A 15,758-nucleotide genomic window follows, 5' to 3' on the forward strand; every position below is an offset into this window, starting at 1 on the left:
AGATTCAGAGGAAATGTATGGAGGTAAATTTGCAGTGAGAAAATAATTTTGTATAAAGTTATACAACTCAATTAAAAGTATTTATTCTCCTTTTCTCCTTAAACATCTTACTTTTTACAAAAATTAATCACAATCGAAGTTATCATGTTCCATGATGTTTGAATTCAGCACATTAATTTTGTAACTCAGACTTTTTCTGTTTCCAAAAATGTCAACTTTCTCTAAGAGAACATGTTTGTTTGCAAATTATTTGACCTGCTAATTTCTTTTTTTTCCCCAGTTCATAGTTACAGACATATACTTTGCTCACCAAAATTTTGTATTCTTTGACTTTGTTCTTTTTCATGTTATTAATTCAAATGTAATGACAATTTTTTATTTTTATTCTTACATGCATCTATAAGTATGAGAAGCAGTCAAATGAAAGCCACAGAAGTGTAATTAAAAGTAGACATAGTGTACTATTGATTTGTAGTTGGCAGCACTGTTACCAATGATATAAGACAGTGATTCTCAAACTTTTTGAGCTTTGGGCACATTTAAAAGGCTGCAGATAATTGTGGGTACACTGTATACGTAGTTCTGAGGAATATTTTACAACAGTCAACACAGGAAATGAATACTGTGATAAAATAACAAATAAGTTGTTTTATGAATTTCACATACAGACTACAGAAAATACAACTTACATTAATAAAAAAAAAACATACATTATCACAATATGAACAAATCATTTTTGTATATAAATTTCGAGAGATTCGTGAAGTAGGATTGTCACCCAAATGCGATGGCCGAGTGCAGTGTTGCCTCCTACCCTGCCAGGACGAAAGGCAAGAGAAACTTTTAAGAGAAACATATTGAAATGAAATAATGCAATAAAACTAACAATTCAAATAATAGAGAAAGTAATAATGCAATACAAATGAAACATACCTTATGTCTACTCTTTCTAGTGTTTATGAGAAACATGAGCCTGATGTGTCCTCATGATTTCTTGAATGTTTGGAGATATATTTGAAAGACAACTCTCATTTCCTCATCAATACATTGAAGAGTTCCTCTTTTTTTACGTATGATTGGGATGAGGAAACAAAATCCTAATTCTCATAAATATGACAATGAAAATTGAAGTAAAATGTTCAAAGCCTTTTTAGATATCAACACATGTTCTTCTTTTATAGATATCCAAAAGCCTTCAAGAGACAATTCCTTATGCTTAATCATCAGTCCACAATCAGTAGATATAGCTGCCAGTTCTCCTTCTTCTGTTAGTGTTAAGCAGAAATCATTCTTCTGTTAATGTTAAGCAGAAATCACTGAGGTTTCCATGAATAGGCTTTATCCAGTTGTACTGTTCAGTGGTAAGGGATGGAAAATATGAACGCAGTTTTGCTTCTAAACTTATTAAATGATCTACTGCTATTGGAAGTACTTCATTTATGCATATGCTCTTTACCAACAGGAACATTTCCAAGTTACCTTGAACAGCTTTTCTTTTGTAGTTTTCTGTGAAACGCTTTAATTTTGACGGTGGATGTGAGGGTATTTTCTTCTGTCCCTTGCATGCTAGTTTTCAAAACATTGAACTGCTGAAATATATCGGCCAAATACTCCAATCTGGCAATCAAAAATTCGAAGGTCATAATTTAAAATGTTGAAAACATCCTCACCTTTAGTAGACACACTTAATTCTTTTCAAAAAAGAAACTGATTTACTATTTGATCTTGATTAATGAAAAGGACAAATGCTAAGAGTTTCGATTGGTTGATAATGACTGTTGAGTCATCAACTTAGAATGCAAAGTTTGAGTGCTTGAGTTCATTACTGCATACATTTTTCTCAATATCAGTAGACATTTCTATAATATGCCTTGAACTGTATCATTCGACAAAGGAATCGTGCTTATTTTCATAGCAGCTTCATTTCGTAGCATTGTCATGACCATTTTTTTGCAAGCAGTCAAAATAAGTGACTCACCTATAGTATGAGCTTTCATGCTCTTTGCTGCTAGTTCAGAGACTTGGTAGTAAGCGATCAGAGCTATTATTAGAAACAGACACTGCACTTTTAAAGGAATTTGCTGCTCTTGTTTGCTATTCAGACAATCTCTTGAAATAGCTTATAGGTTTATCTTGCAAATGTGAATGCATTGTTTTAAAATGTTTGCTTTAAAGTGTTTACTAGGAAGCAGAGAGTGATTTGCCATTTTACTAACAAGGGAACCTCCCCATAGCACCCCCTCAGATTTAGTTATAAGTTGGCACAGTGGATAGGCCTTGAAAAACTGAACACAGATCAATCAAGAAAACAGGAAGAAGTTGTGTGGAACTATGAAAAAAATAAGCAAAATATACAAATTGAGTAGTCCATGCGCAAGATAGGCTATATCAAGGAGAGTGTAAGCACTGGAGCGTCGTGGTTAGCGTGGGTAGCTGCCGCACGAGAGGTCCTTGGTTCAAGTCTTCCCTCGAGCGAAAATTTTATTTTCGCAAAGTTATGATCTGTCCGTTCGTTCATTGATGTCTCTGTTCACTGTAATAAGTTTAGTGTCTGTGTTTAGCGACCGCACCGCAAAACCGTGCGATTAGTAGACGAAAGGACGTGCCTCTCCAATGGGAACCGAAAACAATTGGTCGTAAGGTCATAGGTCAACCGATTCCTCCACAGGAAAACACGTCTGATATATTCTATATAACACTGGTGACGGCATGTGCGTCACATGACAGGAATATGTTGTCGACCCACCTAATGTGTACACTTGGCGAATGGGTAAAAAGATTTTTCTACCTTGCCCGATTTAGGTTTTATTGTGGATGTGACAATCGTAAATTAAATTAAATACATTAAACTTTTCATTCAATGGAAGACTTGAACCAAAGACCTCTCGTTCTGCAGCTGCTCATGCTAACCATGGGACCATGGCGCCCATGAGCTCACATTGTCCTTAATGTGGCTTATCTTGCGCATGGACTATTCAGTTTGTATATTTTGCTAATTTTTTTCATAGTTCCACACAACTTCTTCCTGTTTTCTCGATTGATCTGTGTTCAGTTTTTCAAGGCCTATCCACTGTGCCAACTTATAACTAAATCTGAGGGGGGTGTGATGGGGAGGTTCCCTTGTAAGCATAGTGGGAAAGTACAAGCTTCACTCCCAGAATCGGATTCTTCAATGGCATGCTTGTTTTTCAGAAATCTGCACATTTTATTTGATTGTATTTTGCATATAAGTCTCACTTCTGGCCTCACTGACATATTACCTGAAAGCTCTGCGATAATGACAAGCGCACAACAATGGAAACGCATTTTCCTTCTGGGCCTGGATTCTTGTGCCTCCATGGGTTAACAGTGCTGCCAACCATAATTTTCAAAGTTCTGTTTATCTTGTTGGAAGCTTCTGTCATCACGAATCTGCTGGATCACTAAAATGCAGTGGAAATGATGCTCATAAATAGCAAGGCTTCATGAACAATGATGATCATGTTCACATGTTCTGTTCATCTGTAGCAAAGAATGTGAAATGAAATTCTTTTAGTAACAGACAACTCAAGGTCAAACAATAAGTAGCTCTCATAGATAATTTCCTCTCTCAGTTTCTCCTTTCAATAATATTTTATTGACAACAGAAAGGTATGCATTATCAGTACAATATTATTAAGAAGTGACTGTTTGCAGATGTTATTTATAATTTTTTGATACACTGTCATTGTACCCAAATAGGTCATAATGGCCAATAATAATAGTATGCAATTCACTTCCTACGTGCTGTTGCAGCGCCACTCTGATTAAGTGGAATAGGTTCGCAATCATTGGGAACGACACAAAACCTTCTGAATTCTGTGGACAAATTGTGATCACATGCATAGCACACGAGGCTCAATTTCAGCATGGCTACCATTATAAAAGGAAAACGTCCATAGGCAAATCAACTGTGAAACAAAAGCGCAACATGACCAGATAATATCTGTAAGAGTTTCCGTCAGAAAGATCCATCAGTCGTTAAATATTTTTTCACTGTTTTCTACTAGTTCTGAATGTTTAGATCTCACCAGAAATCCATTAATCCTTGACAATACAGTGGATTAACTCAATGAATATTTACACACTTCAAGAACAACACAAGTGTCATACCATTTGTTTACAGGAAGAAGGCACGGAACGAGGAATGCAAAAATAATTTGCACAGCGCTTACAGGTTGGAGGGTAGTGGGAGGGGGAATGGGTAGGAAAATTTCATGACCAGTGCTAGTCATCCCTGGATGCCTTTCTGCCTGGTACTGACCAGTGACTAAGATAGGTATGTATTTCACACAAAAGTAGAAAGGGTTTGCTAAAAGCGCATTCTTTCTATCAAAAATTGTGAAATTAAGATAAGACTGTCGTAATCTACTTCTAGTGCAAGGAGTTGAAGTAAATGGCATTTGCACCATTTATTAATTATGAATGACCATGAAGCATTATGTTGTAAGAAACTTGCAGTCCGTGGTTGCTGTCTTGCAGTGCAAGTTTTTTACAGCATATCAAATAAGTTACTGTGTTGGCCACACCAAACTTTACCCTGGATAAAGTGTTACATTTATAAATACAGTTACATTCATTATTAAATGAATTAATCACTCCCACAACTGCATATTGTTACGATTGTAGCAATGTGACAATTATCTGACCATTCTGTTTCTCCAGACCCCAGCATTCTGCCATCCGAATAATTATTTTCCTCATCCCAATGTGAGTTTCACTTTCCCTAGAATTCCTTACACTTCTCGGTGGTGTAAGGGATAACCTCCTAGGCCGGCAATGGTTTATCATCACTCATTATTTTGAAACACATTTGCCCAGTTCCCAAACAGCTGCTACTGTTAGACTGCTAAGATTAGCAACAATGCCCCCCCCCCCCCCCCCCCCCCCCCCCATGAACCATGGACCTTGCCGTTGGTGGGGAGGCTTGCATGCCTCAGCGATACAGATAGCTGTACTGTAGGTGCAACCACAACGGAGGGGTATCTGTTGAGAGGCCAGACAAACGTATGGTTCCTGAAGAGGGGCAGCAGCCTTTTCAGTAGTCGCAAGGGCAACAGTCTGGGTGATTGACTGATCTGGCATTGTAACACTAACCAAAATGGCCTTGCTGTGCTGGTACTGCCAATGGCTGAAAGCAAGGGGAAACTACAGCCGTAATTTTTTCCGAGGGCATGCAGCTTTACTGTGTGGTTAAATGATGATGGCATCCTCTTGAATAAAATATTCCGGAGGTAAAATAGTCCCCCATTCGGATCTCCGGGTGGGGACTACTCAAGAGGACGCCATTATCACGAGAAAGAAAACTGGCGTTCTACGGATCGGAGCGTGGAATGTCAGATACCTTAATCGGGCAGGTAGGTTAGAAAATTTAAAAAGGGAAATGGATAGGTTAAAGTTAGATATAGTGGGAATTAGTGAAGTTCAGTGGCAGTAGGAACAAGACTTCTGGTCTGGTGAATACAGGGTTATAAATACTAAATCAAATAGGAGTAATGCAGGAGTAGGTTTAATAATGAATAAAAAAATAGGAGTGCGGGTAAGCTACTACAAACAGCATAGTGAACGTATTATTGTGACCAAGATCGACATGAAGCCCTTGCCTACTACAGTAGTACAAGTTTATACGCCAACTAGCTCTGCACATGATGAAGTAATTGAAGAAATGTATGATGCGATAAAAGAAATTATTCAGGTAGTGAAGGGAGACGAAAATTTAATAGTCATGGGTGACTGGAAATCAAGAGTAGGAAAAAGGAGAGAAGGAAACATAGTAGGTGAATATGGATTGGGGGTAAGAAATGAAAGAGGAAGCCATCTGGTAGAATTTTGTACAGAGCATAACTTAATCATAGCTAACACTTGGTTCAAGAATCTTGAAAGAAGGTTGTATACATGGAAGAATCCTGGAGATACTAAAAGGTATCAGATAGATTATATAATGGTAAGACAGAGATATAGGAACCAGGTTTTAAATTGTAAGACATTTCCATGGGCAGATGTGGACTCTGACCACAATCTATTGGTTATGAACTGTAGATTAAAACTGAAGAAATTGCAAAAAGGTGAGAATTTAAGGAGATGGGATCTGGATAAACTGACTAAAACAGAGGTTGTACAGTTTCAGGGAGAGCATAAGGGAACAATAGACAGGAATGGGGGAAATAAATACAGTAGAAGAAGAATGGATAGCTCTGAGGGATGAAGTAGTGAAGGCAGCAGAGGTTCAAGTAGATAAAAAGATGAGGGCTAGTAGAAACCCTTGGGTAACAGAAGAAATATTGAATTTAATTGATGAAAGGAGAAAATATAAAAATGCAGTAAATGAAGCAGGCAAAAAGGAATACAAAGGCTTATCTCACTAGGGGTAAGATAGATACTGTCGACAGGAAAATTAAAGAGACCTTTGGAGAAAAGAGAACCACTTGTATGAATATCAAGGGCTCAGATAGAAACCCAGTTCTAAGCCAAGAAGGGAAAGCAGAAATGTGGAAGGAGTGTATAGAGGGTCTATACAACGGCGATGTACTTGTGGACAATATTATGGAAATGGAAGAGGATGTAGATGAAGATGAAATGGGAGATATAATACTGCATGGAGAGTTTGACAGAGCACTGAGAGACCTAAGTCGAAACAAGGCCCCGGGAGTAGACAACATTCCATCAGAACTACTGACAGCCTTGGGAGAGCCAGTCCTGACAAAACTCTACCATCTGGTGAGCGCAAGATGTACAAGACAGGCGAAATGCCTTCAGACTTCAAGAAGAATATAATAATTCCAATCACAAAGAAAGCAGGTGTTGACAGATGTGAAAATTACCGAATTATCAGTTTAATAAGCCATAGCTGCAAAATACTAACGCGAATTCTTTAACAGACGAATGGAAAAACTGGTAGAAGCCGACCTCGGGGAAGATCATTTTGGATTCCGTAGAAATGTTGGAACGCGTGAGGCAATACTGACCTTACGACTTATCTTAGAAGAAAGATTAAGGAAAGGCAAACCTACGTTTCTAGCATTTGTAGACTTAGAAAAAGCTTTTGACAGTGTTGACTGGAATACTGTCTTTCAAATTCTATAGGTGGCAGGTGTAAAATACAGGGAACGAAAGGCTATTTACAATTTGTACAGAAACCAGATGGCAGTTATAAGAGTTGAGGGGTATGAAAGGGAAGCAATGGTTGGGAAGGGAGTGAGACAGGGTTGTAGCCTCTCCCCGATGTTATTCAATCTGTATATTGAGCAAGCAGTAAAGGAAACAAAAGAAAAATTCGGAGTAGGTATTAAAGTCCAGGGAGAAGAAATAAAAACTTTGAGGTTTGCAGATGACACTGTAAGTCTGTCAGAGACAGCAAAGGACTTGGAAGAGCATTTGAACAGAATGGATAGTGTCTTGAAAGGAGGATATAAGATGAACATCAACAAAAGCAAAATGAGAATAATGGAATGTAGTCAAATTAAGTCGGGTGATGCTGAGGGAATTAGATTAGGAAATGAGACACTTAAAGTAGTAAAGGAGTTTTGCTATTTTGGGAGCAAAATAACTGATGATGGAGTAGAGAGGATATAAAATATAGACTGGCAATGGCAAGGAAAGTGTTTCTGAAGAAGAGAAATTTGTTAACATTGAGTATAGATTTAAGTGTCAGGAAGTCGTTTCTGAAAGTATTTGTATGGAGTGTAGCCATGTATGAAAGTGAAACATGGACGATAAATAGTTTGGACAAGAAGAGAATAGAAGCTTTCGAAATGTGGTGCTACGGAAGAATGTTGAAGAGTAGGTGGGTAGATCATGTAACTAATGAGGAGGTATTGAATAGGATTGGGGAGAAGAGAAGTTTGTGGCACAACTTGACTAGAAAAAGGGATCGGTTGGTAGGACATGTTCTGAGGCATCAAGGGATCACCAATTTAGCATTGGAGGGCACTGTGGAGGGTAAAAATAGTAGAGGGAGACCAAGAGATGAATACACTAAGCAGATTTAGAAGGATGTAGGTTACAGTAGGTACTGGGAGATGAAGAAGCTTGCACAGGATAGAGTAGCATGGAGAGCTGCATAAAACCAGTCTCAGGACTGAAGACCACAATAACAACAACAACAACAACAACAACAACAACGGAAGAGAGAAGACGTCAGCATGGAACATTCCGAATACTGTCAACACTACAAGGACAATAAGCCACCTTATTTCCCTAATGAAAGTGAACTATTTGACAAAACTTAAAGACTCGTTCCTTATTATACCTGTCATGAAATGGATAAAATTGAGTAGCAATATGTTCTTCTATATTTGGCCATATGTTTTCCTAAAATATTATCGGAGGCATCCAAAAAATGTTCTAGGGCACTCCAGTGAGCCCTGGCGCACACTTTGAGAAGCACTGATGTAAGGAATGCCCCACAGTTGGCAGCATACTACAGACAAGTGGAATACAGCCACAATACTAGTTCCAAATGGCTGCCCCACTTGCGACATGCACCAAGGACGAACAGCAATCTGTCCTATATTTTCTGATCAGTGAAAGTATGAAACCTATTTAAATACATTGGTGAATGAAGGTTTAGCGCAATGATACATCTGTCATGCAGCAAGTGTATGAGTGGAGTAGAAAGTTTGGGAAAATGCATTACTTCTGTGATGGAAGTTCAGTGCCCAGGTCAGGCACACCGCTTTGCAACACCAGAGTCTACCAGTTGAAGCTGTTGTGCTGGAAAATTGCCATTTCGTGGTGGATGAAATAGCTGCAGATTTGAACATTACTCATTGCTCTGCACATCACATCACATCACATCACATCATTCATGAAGTGCTTAGAGTGTCTGCAAGAAGAGTGCTGCTGTAGTTCAGTCCAGAAAGAGTGACACATTGGCATCCATGAATAGCTTTTGCAGTGCTTCAAATCAGAAGGTGATGTCTTCTTTGTGAAAATTATTACAGGAGATGAAACCTGGGTATGCTAACTCCAACCCAAAACAAAAAGAGCAAGTATGGAATCGTGCCATTCCTCATCACCCAAGAAGTTTTGGAAGCAGCCATCTCCAGGGAAGGTTTTGCTGACTATGTTAAAAAATCAGCTTCAGCCTGCAGTAAGCTCTAAGTGATATGTACTTTTGAGTACAGATGTCATTTTGCAATATGACAATGCTCAGCCTTGCACTACCTGTGCAACTGTCAGTGAGCTGCACTTTGATATTCTGCCATATCCACCATACTCCTCAGATCTCGCACTGAGTGATTACCATATGTTTGGACCACTCAGAGAGGCAATGGGAGGAAAGAAATTTCATTATGATGACAAGGTGCAGCAGGGAGCAATAGTAGCTGTGCATACAATCACACGTTTTCTGGTGCACGTACATCCAGTACATTTTACCAGTAACTGCTGCGCAGTTCTGTACTGACTCTTCTCATACTCCCTGTTAAGGGGTTGCCTTCTTTGAAATCATGAAAAATAAGTGATTTAGATGTGTGCGTCTTGCCCCCCCCCCCCCCCCCCCCCCCCAAGAAAAATGGTAACTCCGCCTTTCTGTGTCAACAACAAATGTTCCCTGTAACTAGTGCACCAGGTGGAAAGACACACTGCAGCTTGAACATCAGTCATCAGTGGGAATTCGCGAAGCCATCCTATTGTAGCTGTAACAAAACAATTTTGTCTAAATTGTTTTCACTATATTTTGTATCAGCATACATAGGATAACGGAAAAATATTAAGTTCTAAAAAAAATGGTGACGTGTTGAAAAAGTCATTTATTTCACTCAAAACATCAAAACAAAGCATGCAATGAGGATAGACTTTTCATGATATTGCAAAATGGCTACTTAGTGCTGATTGAGAATTCAATTTAGAATGCCTGAGTCTAATCCCAAGCAAAATCGTATGTACCATTCTAAACATTTGTTTCCCATCAGATTGAAAAATATGGTTTTGGAAAAAACACATTTAAAAATCTGGGTTACATCTTTTGCAGCGAAGTTAAACATGCCTGTAGTCACCAGTCTCTGAGCCATACAGCAATTGATCCAGATATAAAAGGTGGTCCTCCCCCATCTTCTTTCTGGCCATAGTGGTCCTGCTGCCCTCTTTGGCAGCTTCTGTCATCCACTGCACTGCTTGCTAGATACACCTTTCATCCAATTTTGTGCAGAAGTTTTACCATTGGCCGGTCCAACTTCAAGTGCAAGCGTTTTCATAATGTCGTTAATGCATGGTGGACCATCACTGAAATTACATGCTGCCCCATTGGCCACAATGTCAACCATTTTGGTGAAATGTTTTTGCAGACACTTTTTTCACAGATCACCTTGTAACTATATTACAGAGTTTCTGGCAAGCTTGTGACAAACACAGCAATAAAGTAGATGTCCAAAAGAACATTTTAAGCAAAAATTACCCCCATAACATACAGTACTGTGTCCGCTTTACAGAATCATAAATTCCTTATTGCTTAATGAATGCACTCCTGTTTATAAAATGGTAGCATTTTCCTATTGGGACATCTCAACAAAAGCAGCACAATGTACATGGTCTTTTACAATAATCAGTATCATTCACATTTAGTTGTTGTTGTTTTTGTTGTTGTGGTCTTCAGTCTGAAGACTGGTATGATGCAGCTCTCCATGCTACTTTATCCTTTCTTGTCTCCAAATAACTACTACAACCTACATCTTTCTGAATCTGCTTACTGTATTCATCTCTCAATCTCCCTCTGTTTTTTACCCTACCTCCTCTCTCTCTCTCTCTCTCTCTCTCTCTCTCTCTCTCTCTCGCACGCGCGCGCGCGCGCACACACACACACACACACACACACACACACACACACACACACACACACACACTTATCTCCAGTATTAAATTGGTGACCCCTTGATGTCTCAGAATTTGTCATATCAACCGATCCCTTCTTTTGGTCAAGTTGTGCCAAAAAAATTTTGTCTCTCCAGTTTTATTCAAAACTCCCTCTTTAGTTACATGTTCGACCCATCTAATCTTCAGAATTCTTCTGTAGCACTACATTTCAAAAGCTTCTATTTTCTTTTTGTCTAAACTGTTTATTGTCCACATTTCACTTCCATCATGGCTACACTCCAGACAAATAGCTTCAGAAAAGACTTCCTAACACTTAAATCTATATTTTATGTTACCAAATTTCTCTTCATCAGAAATGCTTTTCTTGCCATTGTCAGTCTACATTTTATATCCTCTCTACTTTGACCATCATCAGTTATTTTGCTGCGCAAATAGCAGAACTCGTCTATTACTTTTAGTGTCTGTCACCTGATTTAATTTGGCTACAGTCCAATATCCTTGTTTTCTGATCCCCCACAGCATCACCTGATTTAATTTGACTACAGTCCATCATCCTTGTTTTTCATTGATTGATGTTCATCTTATACCCTTCTTGCAATGCACTGTCCATTCCATTCTGTTTCTCTTCCAAGTCCTTTGCTATCTCTGACAGAATGACAATATTATAGGCAAACCTCAAAGCTTTTATTTCTTCTCCCTGAATTTTAATTTTATTTCAAATTTGTCTTTGGTGTCCTTTACTGTTTGTTCAGTGTACAAATTGAATAATATCAGGGGTAAGCTGCAACCCTGCCTCATTCCCTTTTCAACCACTACCTTCCCTTCATGCCACTTGACTATTATAACTGCCATCTGGTTTCTGTACAAATTGTAAATAGCCCTTCGATTCCTGTATTTTACACTGCTACCTTCAGAATTTAAAAGGGACTATTCCAGCCAACAATGTCAAAAGCTTCTCTGAGTCTACAAATGCTATAAATGTAGGTTGGCCGTTCCTTAATCTATCTATGGTAGGGTCAGTATTGCCTCGCATGTTCCCACATTTCTCCGGAATCCAGACAGACCTTCCCCAAGAGGTTGGCTTCTACAGTTTTTCCATTCTTCTGTGAAGAATTAGTGTTAGTATTTTGTAACCATGACTTATTAAACTTATACTTCGGTAATTTTCACACCTGTCAGCAATTGATTTCTTTGGAATTGGAATTACTTACATTCTTCTTGTACCCTGAGGGTATTTTGCCTGTCTCATACATCTTGCACACCAGATGGAAGAGTTTTGTCCTGGCTGGCACTCCCAAGATTGTCTGTGGTTCTGATGGAATATTGTCTACACCTGGGGCCTTGTTTTGATGTAGATCTTCCAGAACTTTATCAAAAATTCTCACAGTATGATATCTTCTTTCTCCCCTTTCCCTGAAGGTCTCTTTAATTTTCCTGGAAGTGGTATCTATCTTTTCCTAGTGAAATTTGCTTCTAAATCATTACATTTGTCTTCTCACCATTCCTTCTTAGCAGTTCTGCACTGCCTGTCAATCTCATTTTTTAAACATTTGTATTCCCTTTGGCCTGCTTCATTTGCTGTATTTTTAAATTTTCTCTTTTCGTTAATTAAATTTAATATCTCTTGTGTTATCCAAGGATTTTCATTGGCCTTGTCTTTTTACCAATATGATCATCTGCTGCCTTCACTCTTTCATCTCTTAAAGCTACCTATTCGTCTTCTATTATATTCTTTTCCTCCGTTCTAGTCAACTGTTGCCTAACACTCCCTCTGAAACTGTTAACAAACTCTGTTTCTTTCAACTTACCTGGGTTTCATCTCCTTAAGTTCGTACCTTTTTCCAATTTCTCTAGTTTTAATCTACAGCTCATAACCAGTAAATTTTGATCAGAGTCCACTTCTGCCCCTGTAAATGTCTTAAAATTTAAAATTTAGTTCTTAAATCTCTATCTTACCATTATATAATCAATCTGAAACCTTTTGGTGTCTCCAGGTCTCTTCCACTTATAAATCGTTCTTTTATGATTCTTAAATCAGTTGTTAACAATGATTAAATAACGCTCTGTGGAAAATTCTACTAGGCAGCTCCCTCTTTCGTTCCTTTCCTCCAGTCCATATTCACCTGCTATTTTTCCTTCTCTTCCTTTTCCTTCTGTCTAATTCCAGTCCCTCAACACAATTAAATTTTTGCCTCTTTTGATTATCTGAATGATTTCTTTTATCTCATCCCACATTTCTTCAATCTCTTCATCATCTGCGCAGCTAGTTGGCATGTAAACTTGTACTACTGTGGTAGGAATGTGCTTCATGCCTATCTTGGCTAAAATAGTGTATTCACTATGCTGTTCATAGTGGCTTACCCACATTTCTATTTTCTTATTCATTATTAATCCCACTCCTGCGTTACCACTATTTGACCTTGCATTTATACCTGTATTCACCTGACCGGAAGTCCTGTTCCTCGTGCCACTAATTCCCATGATATCCAACTTCAGTGCATCGACTTCCTTTTTTAAATTTTCTAACCTACCTCCCACTTAAGGGATCTAACATTCCATGCTCTTATCTGTAGAATGCCAGTCTTATTTCTCCTGATGATGACATCCTCCTGAGTAGTCCCAATCTGGAGACCCAAATGGGGGACTATTTCATCTCCTGACTATTTTACCCAAGAGGACACTATATCATGTAACCATACAGTAGAACTGCACATCCTCAGGAAAAATTATGGCTTTAGTTTCCCCTTGCTTTCAGCCATTTGCGGTACCAGCACAGCTAGGCCGTTTTGGTTGACGTTACAATGCCAGATCAGTCAATTATCCAGGCTGTTGCCCCTGCAACCATTGAAAAGCCTGCTACCCTTCTTCAGGAATCACATGTTTGGCTGGTTTCTCAACAGATACCCCTCAGTGGTGGTTGTACCTATGGTACAGCTATCTGTATCACAAGCCACTCCACGAATGGCAACGTGCATGGTTTATGGGGGGTGGGGGCAGGGGGAGGGGTGTATTAGATACAAAAGGGGTGCTGAAATGGATCTGGATCCTTCATGTGAATACAATAACAACAACAACAACATTAAAGTAATATAAAATGCTTCATTACTTAACAATCAGTACAGTGTGCATGTAGTAAGTCATTCTTCTGCAGTGGGGTATTCCTCGATAACAGCCGGCCGGTGTGGCCGAGCGGTTCTAGGCGCTTCAGTCTGGAACCGCGCGACCGCTACGGTCTCAGGTTCGAATCCTGCCTCGGGCATGGATGTGTGTGATGTCCTTAGGTTAGTTAGGTTTAAGTAGTTCTAAGTCTAGGGGACTGATGACCTCAGATGTTAAGTCCCATAGTGCTTGGAGCCATTTGAACCATTTGAATCCTCGATAACAAGATGAGATTTATTTTGGAAGTGTGGTAGATGCTGCTCACTCAAAATATGAAACATAAACCATGTCTACAAACACTGAAGAAAGACAAATTACATTGAAGAGTAAACAGGTAACAGCCATTTCACTCAAAGTCGCCACCTTTCTAGATACCATCATTATCTGTGCAGCATCCCGTGGAAGAGTCAGTGGAATTGCCCAGGGATATACTTTATTTTCTATCTTACTTTCTATATCTACTTCACTTTCCCAGGCTTCTTTAACAACAATTTCTCTGTGGCATATAAAACCACTCCATATTTGTTTCCACATAATGTTTGAGCTGTGTCCAAGTCATTTTGATGGGATTAAAGTGGCAGTGGTACATTGGAAGCCTAAGGACCCTGAGACCATGTTCTTTAGACATCTCATCAACAACGAATTGTTGAAACTGCCGTGGCTCATTTTGCTTTCACAAGTTTCAGAAGCTCCTCCTTGCACAAATTGTCCTGAACTTGCACAGACTGTCCTGAACTTGCGCAATGTGATGTTTCAACCACTCAGTGTCAGCTTTTTCCTTTGCCACTGTTGGACCTTTTGCTTTACTATCTGAGCAGTATGGGGCAATACACACTGAAAAGCCAAAGAAACAGGTACACCTGCCTAATATTGTGCAGGCTCCCCGCTAGCACACAGAAGTGCTGCAACACTACACTAATCCTACAGGGCTGTCTCTAAACACATAATAGTACGAGATGGTGGAGATCTCTTCTGAACAACACATTGCAAGGCATCCCAGATATGCTCAATAATGTTCATGTCTGGGCAGTTTGGTGGCCAGTGGAAGTGTTTAACCCTTTGACTGCTGGAGGCGCACCACTGCTTGGCTCGCTGAGGCGCCACAGCCTGCAACGTAATCTGGCTCTACCTGCACTAAGTGTCTCTTCCTCTAGCTGCTGCTGGGACTGGAGTGGTCTGTGCTTCCCAACTCACCATGTGCTGAATGCATCTGGACTGAATACCACTCGTGCAGAGGCAGCATGAATTTTTGGCGAATTTGAGCTGTATTATCTCGGACAGTAGTTTTTGTTAATAAATCAAATTCAGTCATCTTGTACAACTTTATGCGTTCTCTTAAGAATAATAATGAAAAGAATTTTACAAGCCATATTGAGCCAGAAAATGGTAGGTAAAATTGGCTGAAAAAATAGGTGCCCAAAAAAATTTGGAAGTTTGGCTTCTTGCATCTCCTGGACTAATCCTACGATGAATGTTAAACTTGGCGTGTAGTAACCTAACAGCACATGGTTCTCAAATATAAAGTTTCATTTGCATAGTACTTTCCAGTACTGAATGAATTAAGCGGAAAATTAAAGATTTTGTAAAAATGTCAAAAATGTGGTATTTTCATTCTGATTTTGCTAAAAAAAACTATGTTCTATAAAACATTCCAAGCTGCATAATTGTAATGAAAGTTGGGCCTGAAAACAATGTAAAATTCAGATTTGCATATATAGTAGAGTGAACACATGATGAAAATGAAATTTATAGTGCAATAGATTGATACC

This window comes from Schistocerca cancellata, chromosome 7, assembly GCF_023864275.1.
Source record: "Schistocerca cancellata isolate TAMUIC-IGC-003103 chromosome 7, iqSchCanc2.1, whole genome shotgun sequence".
Classification (NCBI taxonomy): domain Eukaryota; kingdom Metazoa; phylum Arthropoda; class Insecta; order Orthoptera; family Acrididae; genus Schistocerca; species Schistocerca cancellata.